The sequence below is a fragment of the Callorhinus ursinus genome, unplaced genomic scaffold, assembly GCF_003265705.2.
Source record: "Callorhinus ursinus isolate GAN/ISIS: 27379988/994484 unplaced genomic scaffold, GSC_fseal_2.0 scaffold1, whole genome shotgun sequence".
NCBI lineage: Eukaryota > Metazoa > Chordata > Mammalia > Carnivora > Otariidae > Callorhinus > Callorhinus ursinus.
Window position 1 is genome coordinate 31,664,071 of NW_027397063.1, and position 6,000 is coordinate 31,670,070.

At 34.2% G+C, this 6,000-nt stretch overlaps 1 protein-coding gene across 1 annotated transcript in view; it reads right to left on the reverse strand.

The window, feature by feature from the left end:
• The window catches only part of POU1F1 (POU class 1 homeobox 1), a 288,931-nt gene extending 285,788 nt beyond the window's left edge, over positions 1-3,143 (reverse strand). Inside the window, exon 1 of the mRNA XM_073892122.1 lies at positions 3,007-3,143. The gene's annotated coding sequence lies outside the window, so the exon portion shown is untranslated. The remainder of the gene's footprint in view (positions 1-3,006) is intronic.
• Positions 3,144-6,000: the final 2,857 nt, after the last annotated feature.

Below are 6,000 nucleotides of genomic sequence, written 5' to 3' on the forward strand. Positions count from 1 at the left end.
ATAAAAACACATAGACCATATATATGACTGAACATATGTAGAACAGAAGAGAGCCCAGAAATAAACCTATACATATATGGTCAACGGATTTTTGACAAAAGTGCCAAGAGTACACAATGAGTAAAAAATAGTCTTCAATAAATGGTGAAAAAACTGTAGTCCACAACCAAAAGAATGAAATTAGGCCCTTACCTTTCACCATACACAAAAATCAACGCAAAATGGACTAGTGATTTAAATCTAAGACCTGGAACTGTAAAACTTCTAGAGGAAATCTTGAGGGAAAAATTTCTTGACATTGGGCTTGGCAATGATTTGATAGGACACCAAAAGTATAAGCATCAAAAAGCAAGATTAGCAAATATTACAACATCAAACTTAAAAGCTTCAGCACATCAAAAGGAGCCCTTAAAAAAAGTGAAAAGGCAACCAGTAGAATAGGGGAAAATATTTACAAACCATATATCTGATAAGTGATTAGTATCTAAAGCACAGAAAAGAACTCCCACAACTCAATAGCAGAAACACAAATAATCCAATTAAAAAGTGGGGAAGGACTGAAGAGACATTTCTCCAAAGAAGACATACAAAGAAGAACTTCATGAACCATCAGGGAAATGCAACTCAAAATCACAATGAAATAATACTCAATATGTGTAAGGTGTTATATCTGATAAGGGGTTAACATCCAAAATCTGTAAAGAACTCACACAACTCAATTAAAACAACCTACAATTCAATCCAAAAAGTGGGCAGAGGACCGGACTTGAAATTTCTCCAAAGATGACCTACAGATGGCCAGACACATGAAAAGATGTTAAACATCACTAATTATCAGGGAAATGCGAATCAAAACCATAATGAGATATCAACCCACACATATCAGAATGGCTATCATCAAAAAGACACGAAATAACAACTGGTGAGGCTATGGAGACAAGAGGACCTTCGTGCCGTGTTGGTGGGGTGTAACTTGGTATAATCACTATGGAAAACAGTATGGAGGTCCCTCAAAAAATTAAACTACCAGATGATCCAGCAATTCCACTTCTGGATATTTATCTGAAAACAAAACAAAAACCTAACTCAAAAAGATATCTGAACTCCCATACTTATTGTAGCATTATTTACAATAGTCAAAGTACAAAAACAACCTAAGTGTTCATCAATGGAAGAAAGGATAAAGAAAATGTGGTGTGTACACACACACACATACACACACACACACACACAGAAATATTATTCAGCCATAAAAAAAAAAGAATTAAATGTTGCCGTTTGTAACATCATGGATGGAGCCAGGAGGTATTATGCCAAATAAAGTAAATCAGAGCAAAAGACAAATATATGATTTCATTTGGGTGTGGAATGTAAAACGCAAAACAAATTAACAAAACCACACTTGAATAGAGAGAATAGACTGGTGAATGCCAGAAGGTAGAGGGGTTGAGAGATGGGCATAATGGGTGGAAGGGATCAAGAGGGACAATCTTCCAGTTATAAAATAAGTCATGGGGATGTAATATACGACTGGACAGCTACAGTCAATAATACTGAATCGCGTATTTGAAAGTTGCTAAGACAAAAGTCTTAAAAGTTCTCATCACAAGGAAAAAAATGTACTTTGGGGATGGATAGTAACTAGACTGACTTATTGTGGTGATCTTGCAATGTACACAAATATCAAATCATCATGTTGTACACCTGAAACTATGTTGTATCAATTATACCTACAAAAAAAAGGTAGGTCTTATGTTAAGTGTTCTTACCATAATTGTACAAGTAAATGTTTTGCAGGCATAAATAAGTCCAAAGGATCAATGTTACATTTAAGAGAAATCGTTCAGATTACACCTTCAATTTTCTTTAGTTGTCCAATATTTTTAGAGTTTCCCATAGACTATTAATAATCAATTACGAAGAAATTAGAGAAATTATTTGTGTGTGGAAAGAACTATTCTCAAATATATAACTTTCTTGGAATATTATATTTCTTCCTTTAATCAATTTGTCTACAGTAGACAGAGACCCATCCAACAGGAGGGAAAAATCTACCTGAGAGCATGTGCTCAGTAGTTCAAGTTTCAGTGAAAGTCTTCCTTCACTATTACTACTATTTATGACTAAGTCGTAAACGCTTCCTAAAGAGGAACTAATACTGTTGGGATTATTTACTTTGATTTTGGTTTCCTTGTGTATATACAACTTTAGATATTTTATGCTTTTGTAGCATCTAGAATCCCTTTTTTATATTTTACCATTCTAATGGGTAAACTTTAGATTTCTAAATAATTATAATTCATTTCATAATTTTCCATGTTCAAATAATATAAAGAAAATTACATGTTAGCTTAATTCCATATATATAATTTTAACATTAAATTAGTATTTGATTTAAATAAGATCCAAAATGTAAGATCCAAAAATAAGATTTTTTGTATGTAGATTTCTAGGTTCAGACACAATCAGAAGTTAGACAATTTAGATTATATGGAAAGGGGTCTTGAGCTTTGCAAACTAAAATCCAAAGAACAAAAGTTTTCACCAAAATCTTTGTAAACTCTGGTTTCCAGATTTGGTAAGATCGTGAAGACTTAGCTTAATAGGCGTTGTATAAATGAGGGACCTTAAGGAATCTTAGTCATCAAGTTTAGCTCTATCTCAGACCTGTACAAGAATTTTTTCTTAGAAACCTTGTAACTATGATCATAAAATACTATATGGTCACTATATGCCAGGTACTGTGCAATAAAATATACATTGTTTTCATTTACTCCTCAAATTGATTTTTTGATATAGCTACTATTATTACACCATTTTATATATGGGGGGCAAGGAGACTTCTTAAAGATTAAATAACTTGCCCAGGATCTCTTTGTAGAGACCCAGCCAACAACTCTTAAGAGGCAAAGTTGAGGACACACTAATCTCTTCAGCATAGTACTTTTGATTCCAATATTCAAAACTAAAATTCTAACTAATGATCAGATATTTCTAAAGTCTCACCAAGTATGAAGAGACAGTATGGTCCACCTGTAGTTTCCTCCATGCTTTACTCTGGTTCCAGCTGTATTCTTAAGAGACCACTCTAGATCACACTGAAAAGCCCCAGTGTGAGTTCTCCCTTCTCCGGAGAGATTTTCCCCATTCCTCTCTTGGAATATGATTGCTCACCCTTCAGGAAGTCTGCTTCTGATGTGCTTTTGTTTGCTAGTACCTTTAAAATGAGGCAATAAGGGTGAAAAGTAGAAAACATTAAAGGCATCAAGATAAAGAACACAAGATCTTGGGAAGAGGTGGAGATCAACAGAAAATGAACAAAAGTAAGGGCCTAAGGGAAAAAAAAATTTTTAGTTAGTTTTAAACCATTTTAAAAAACTAAAAAAATAGTTTTAAAAAAACACTTTAAAAATAGTGTTTTTACAAAAACTAGTAAGACTATTTAAAAAAATAGTTTTTTAGTTAGGGGATTACTAACAAAAAATATCCTTCAAATATTAGCTTAGTGCTGGTCCGGCCAATGATATCTAAAAGTAGTTTTATGCTCCCATTTGTTGCTCCCTGACTCATGTACAGAATATAATTATGTGTTTGGATCAGAGGTTAGCAGAGGCTCTTTAAAATGAAGTTCAAATCAGTTCTCTTTTCCTCAGACTTACTGTCTGGAAGATTGTTCCTGTTTGCAAAGGTTAATATTCTGTACCTTAAGGTGCTATTTTATAAATTTCTTTCTATCTTTTCTGCTTTTCTCCTTAATGTAAAATTATAAGAGCATCTGAGACTGTTACATTTAAATGCAAGCCCTAGCCAAAAAAAAAAAAAAAAAAAATACTATTACTAATACACTGATCTTCCTATTTTACAATAGCTGGTAAATATTATGAAAGACATTTCTATCTTACTCCACTGGTTTCATTAAGCATGGAGTCTATGTTCATTGATATTTTATATTTTTTCCACTTAGCTTATAATCTTATTAACTTAATATTCCACGTTTTCAATATCACAAATACAATAAGGTAGAGGTAGAAATGTTTTATTATTCAAAGAACATTGAGTTTACATAAAGATTCATTATCACTAATAGCCTTTTTTTTTTTTAAGATTTTATTTATTTGACAGAGAAAGTGAGCACAAGCAGAAGGAGAAGCAGGAAGCCCCATGTGGGACTGGATCCCAGGACCCTGGGGTCATGACCTGAGCTGAAGGCAGACACTTAACCGACTGAGGCACCCAGGTGCCCCATTACTAATAGCTCTTTAAAAAAGTAGTTGTAGAGTTCTAAATCAACAGGATTTATGTTCTCTAAGAAGTCACAAAGAGAAAATCCTTAGTTATATAACAAAAATTCTCCCTAAGTTAAAAGAGTGAATAGACTGAGTTTCAGATGGCAGCAATGACTGGAGATGGGAAAGTTTCTTGAGGAGGCATTAGAATTTTGGCTGTTTTTAGAAGACCCTATAATTGAGCAATAACTATGAGCAGTTAAAGCAAATGGAATCACTTATTCAATTAAAAAATATGGAACCCTCTACTCTGTTCTAGGTACTACATTAAGGAATATAGAGAAAAAGAATTCTTACCTACACAGTCTAGAATAGAAGATAACAATTTCAGTCCAATTGATAAATGCAATAAGTAAAATCCAAGATGCCTTGAGAGCAAGGAAGAAAGATTCCTAATCTAGTATTTTCTGTTTTGGGGGAAGGTAGGGTTGGACAGGGTCCACCTAAGTATGTGACCCAAGCTACATGTAATATTGATTACAAGCTTCATACGTACATGGTGAATTTTTTGGGTCTGTTTTGTTACTTTATTCCCAGTGCCTATAACTGTGCCTGCATACATCAGTTTGCTCAAAAATATATTTGGCGGAAATATATTACTTTTCCTTTTGATGTTATACTAATTATTCTTTTGTATGATTGAATCTACCTAATATTACAAACCTTGGGACCTATATAGTTGTTCACTGGAATGGGGAAAAGTATAAATATTTATACTCAATGAAGAAACCAGTAACTTTGGAAATATCTCATGAATCAGAAAATATTGAGCCATTACTATTTTAGTCCCATACAAGAATGTACTTGTAAATACAGGGGCTCCTCAGTGGCACAATCAGTTAAGCATCCAACTCTTAGTTTCCACTCAGGTTGTGATCTCAGGATTCTGAGATCAAGCCCCACATCGGGCTCTGCGCTCACTGTGGAGTCTGCTTGAGATTCTCTCTCCTTCTGCCCCTCTGGCTCATGCTCGCTCCAAAATAAGTCTTTAAAAATAAGTTATAAATACAAAACCAGAGCTGCACAGGTTCACTGCGGTATGTAGAGATTAACTAGAATCTGCAAACTCAAACGAGCTCCCCTTGCAACTACAGAACAGAGGAAGTTCAGAGAGACTTCCAAAAGGAAAGGACAAAGGCATTAGCCAGGCATTTGCTAGTATTTTACGTTTGTTTAATAGGTTGTTTCTGTTAGGTGTTAATATAAATCACAATGGAAGAGAAAGTTTTCAAAATTATCAGAACTTTCCTCCTGAATGCCAGGAGACTAATTACTGGACACTCTCCTGGTCCCTATTGAAAATTAGATTCCCTAACAGAAATACATAATGCCGGGGAGGAGAGATGGGCAAAATGGGTGAAGGAGCAGGAGGTACAGGCTTCCAGTCACTGAGTAAGTCATGGGACAAAAGGTACATCATGGAGAATACAGTCAATGGTATCGTAATAGTGTTGTAAGTAACATGGTAACTACACTTGTGGGGAGCATAGCATAATATATAGACTAGTCAGATTACTACTAAGTTGTACACCTGAAACTAACATTGTTAAACTACACTTCAACAGAGAAATAAAAATAAAATCCAAGACAGGTCTACGTATATAACAATATACTATTATCCTTAAAGGTATTTTCACTGTGGGGGAGGATAGAAAAAAAAGATTAAAAAAGGTTAAAATTTCATTCTCCTAGTGAAATCCCACTGGATGCATAT